The sequence below is a fragment of the Rhagoletis pomonella genome, unplaced genomic scaffold (assembly GCF_013731165.1).
Source record: "Rhagoletis pomonella isolate Grant_MI unplaced genomic scaffold, Rhpom_1.0 Rhpom_scaffold_01159, whole genome shotgun sequence".
Taxonomy (NCBI): domain Eukaryota; kingdom Metazoa; phylum Arthropoda; class Insecta; order Diptera; family Tephritidae; genus Rhagoletis; species Rhagoletis pomonella.
This window is the reverse complement of record NW_023459713.1, coordinates 31,984-36,900: the sequence shown is the minus strand read 5'-3', so window position 1 is coordinate 36,900 and position 4,917 is coordinate 31,984.

Below are 4,917 nucleotides of genomic sequence, written 5' to 3'. Positions count from 1 at the left end.
TGATCTTGGTGGCCAACTTACCGGTCCATTTCTTGAGATGAATTGTTCTCCGAAGTTTTCCCTCAAAATGGCCATAGAATCGCGAGCTGTGTGGCATGTAGCGCCATCTTGTTGAAACCACATGTCAACCAAGTTCAGTTCTTCCATTTTTGGCAACAAAAAGTTTGTTAGCATCGAACGATAGCGATCGCCATTCACCGTAACGGCGACGAATCGACATTTCACGGTCTTCAGCAACACTCTCAGAAACAGACGCAATATTCTCTTCTGTACGCACTGTACGCATTCGTGTGGTTGGTTTAATGTCCAATAAAGTAAACTGAGTGCGAAACTTGGTCACAATCGCATTAATTGTTTGCTCACTTGGTCGATTATGTAGACCATAAATCGGACGTAAAGCGCGAAACACATTTCGAACCGAACACTGATTTTGGTAATAAAATTCAATGATTTGCAAGCGTTGCTCGTTAGTAAGTCTATTCATGATGAAATTTCAAAGCATACTGAGCATCTTTCTCTTTGACACCATGTCTGAAATCCCACGTGATCTGTCAAATACTAATGCATGAAAATCCTAACCTCAAAAAAATCACCCGTTAGTTCCGAAGTTATAGCTGATAAAAAATTCCATACCTATTGGATTTGTTATGCACTCTTTCCAAACTCATTTATATATACCCTAATATAAGTTCCTACCATCAAAATGGCTGCGTACGAAATTTCAAGTTCAAGCGACTTATAGGTCCGGAGTTTTAACTAACAAAATATTCCAGGTCTATGGGACGTGCCGCTCCCCCTTTTACAAACTCACTTATATATAGCCTACTATAAGCACCTACTATAGATACGTCTGCGTACCAAATTTCAATTTCACGTGACATATGATTACGAATTTTCCACTCCTATGGGATGTTCCACTCAGTTATATATGCCTTACTTAAAGCGCCTACCGTAGATATGCCTGCACACAGTTCTTGGGACTTATGGTTCCCAAGTTATAGTTGATAAAAGGGTCCACGCCTATGGGATGTGCCACGCCCCTTTTTACAAACTCATGTATATATAGCCTACTGTAAGCACCTATCGCAGATATGTCTGCATACCTAATTTCAATTTCATGTGACTGATGGTTGTGAAATTATAGCTGATAAAAATTTCCATGCCTATGGGATGTGCCACGCCCCCTTTTACAAACCCCTTTTTATATACTTTACTGTAAGCAGCTACCATAGTTATGTTTGCATACCAAATTCATGTGGCTTATAGTTCCGAAGTTATAGCTGATAAAATATTTCCATGGGATGTGCCACGCCCACTTTTGCAACCTCATTCATATATACCCTACTATAAGCACCTACCATATGTATGACTGAATAACAAATTTCAAGTTCATATGACATATAGTTTCGGATTTATAGCTGATAAAATATTCCACGCCTATTGGATGTGCCACGCCTACTTCTACAAACTCATTTATTTATACCATACTATTAGCACCTACCATATATATGACTGTATACCAAATTTCAAGTTCATGTGACTTTTGGTTCCGAAGTTATGATTGATAACAAATTTCACGCCTATGGGATGTGCCACGCCCACTTGTACAGTCATTTAAATATACTCTACTGTAAGCACCTACCATATATATGACTGCATACCAAATTTCAAGTTCATGTGACTTATAGTTTCGAAGTTATGGCTGATTAAAATTTCACGCCTATGGGAGGTGCCACGCCCCCTTTTCGAATCCCAATTTTTTACCCTATTATAGGCCCAGGTGTCATGGCAATACTCTGTCAAAATTTTGTTCGATTCTGTCCTTCCGTTTAGGCTGCAACCTGGCACATACATACATATTTCCACAAATATATAGTAGATATATCCTTATCTTAGCATAAAATAATTTTTGGGGATGTCTCGGCCACAGGGCCACCTATCGTGTAAGTTTCAAGTCCAAATATTTCTTTTAAATTGGCTAAATTGTTTTCTAAATATGAGCCAAATCAGCAAGTAAATGCAATTTTTATGAATATCCCGACCCCAGCGCCACCTAGCGATTCAATTTTTAGTCGAAATATTTCCCTTCAAGGTGCTGAAATATGTTCCAAATATGAACGAAATCGGTCCAGCCTTTTAGTAGTTTAGTGACATTCAATATACGGAAAACTCTATGAAATTGTGAAATCGTGACGTCTCAGCTTTCTTCATTTTTCGGCAACAACAACAAAAATTTTCAAATTTTTTTAAATCAAAGAACCTTCCACACAGAAGGCCCAAAAATATGCTTTTTACAGAATTGAAATCGGTTCAACCGTTTGTTCAGGCATCGCCGCCATACGAAAGACATTTCATTTTTATATATATAGATAGTTTATTTCTTAACAAAAATCGAATAAATCTGAATTCAAACTTCGTAAAAATATCGAAATTTTTGATTAGATATTTGAAAAAGATTTTGATTGCTAGTTTGAAGTAGCTAGGACATACCGTTGATTTTTGGCAAGTTTTTTGGTGAAGGTGTCGCTCATTTTCTCCATATAAAAAAAAAATCGTCTAGCATACTTCGTATGGAAATACGTAAGTCCTAGCTTTTCCAAACTTGCACTTTAATGTACTAAAATTAAATGGGTTACAAAACTTCAACCCCAAAATCCTTTTAATTATTTTATATAAAGATTTTGGAATTGGTTCGTAAGATATACGTAATTAAAAAAGCCATTTTTTGCTTTAAGCTGAATAACGGTAAATTGAAAATATCTCAAAAACCTATCCATAGAAAAAAAATTAACTAGGTTTTCGGAATCACCGACCAATTCTACATAGGAATTGGATAATAGCATTTACAGAACATTTTTGCCGTAAACCAGTGTAATTGGGTCATGAAGAAATTAACGATAATCTTAAATTTGTATATGAAAATTGAAGTCGGTTTTGACCTTTGCTTAAATACTACTTGTTTGTATTTTATTTTAATTTTTTTTATAAAAATATAGCTAATTTTTTAATTAATTAATCTTTTTAATTAGATATATGGCCATAGTCGAATTGAAGACGAAACTGAAAATATTTTCTACTTTTTGACATATTTTTCTACAAAAGTTTTTTCGGAGAGCTGAAATTATATTTACTTTCAACTTTGCTTTACAAATTCATTTTTCCCATTATGTTTTACATTGAAAGGTAAATTTTTGTACCTAGTATTTCCTATCTTTTACTATATAACTGATCTCTATATAAATGACTTCACCTGTTTCATGGTATTTGCTAGTGATTACAACAAATACACACTTTGTTACTGTTACTACATTTTATCGCTTTTAACTTAGTTTTAAGTATTGCGAATTCATTGATAAAGCTATCCTCAAATCGAAAGGACTCATTCTTCCTGACTATATTGTAACCTAAACTTAACTATTTTTAATAAAATTAGGTGTGGAAATAGTCTATAAAAAAATTGGCCACTAATAAGTTAAAATATGGTCATCAATGCGTTAAGTCAAAGTCGTAAATGGCTTAAGTTATATATAATTTGCCACAATAATAACATCAAATTAAATTAACATAAAATGTTACAAAAAACTGGGTCACCAATGAGTTAATGCACGATGGGTTAAGACGTCAAAAAAAAATTGTACTCTTAAAAAGTAGTTCAAGCGAGTCTAATGGAAAGAAAATGATTTCAGAATTTTCAGAACCCGCTTATATGGGGCGGCCCCAGTGTGCAGCGATGTAAAATTAGGTTTCTGCTGCGCAGCGGCAACTTTTTTCACGAACTTCATCTTTATGAAATAAAGGAAGTAAAAAAAAAAAAACAGTTGCCAAATACACGATGTACAGTTATTTATTTTTGTTAAGTTAAAAGGTACTTCCTTTATTGACTACAAATTGAGTTAGCCAAATAAAACACTTGATAGTTTTGACACAAAACAACTATTTCATTTGTCCGTACGAATGCATTTCGGGCAGACCTGCTGTCCATCATCAGCGACGCGCTACTAAAACAGAGAAATTTAAATGAAAAGCACTAGGTGTAACAATAAAACAATGTGTATGTATGTACATATATGCTAAAAGTAAACTAAATTAAAGTGAAGAGAGGCGAATCTATATTCCCTTTATCAGCGTTCATGGTATTTTTTGTTTTACTGATGTAAAGTGATTCGTATGCGTCTAGTTTTCTATTGTAGTGAACAGCTTTTATTAGGCGCACACTCTCTTCGAAGGTGCCGATTTTGTGTTCGGTTGAATTGTCATCTGTCGTTGCGTGAATATGAGCACGGTTGCCAATTTGGCCGAAACGTACCATTTTTGGTACTTTTTTTTTGATTTGATACGATGGTACGTAACTTCAAGATTTGGTACGTTTTTACACCTCTGGTAAATAACATTGGCCGTAGTCATAGTCAAAATAAAGTCGACTTTAAAGTTAGTTGCAGCTTTTTTGACAGATATCCCATTGAAAATTATGTCAAAAAGCTGCAACTAACTTTAAAGTCGACTTTATTTTGACTATGACTACGGGCCATTATCTAAATAAAATTACTTCAAGAAAATCTCTTAACACAAAATTCACTTTCCGAAAAAAGTATGCTTTCAATTTTGTAAAAAAGAACTACAACCCTGTTAGCTGCGATATTAAACAATCCTACCAACTTATGAATAACTTTTGTCTGTTCCAGCAACCGTCAGATTTATAGGGTGTATTCAGAAAAAAATAGGAACGGCTTCTGACTAAATCTTGTTAATCTGATAGGTACTGGAACAGACTATTTGCTTAATTCAAGCAAGCTGTAGTGTTGGTAGCACTTCTTAAGAAAAGCCATTTGAGTGCACGCAAAATAGAGACATGGACAAGTAAGTACTTTAAATTCGATTTCTGCAAAATTTTTACAATATGTTAAACTATTTCAGGTT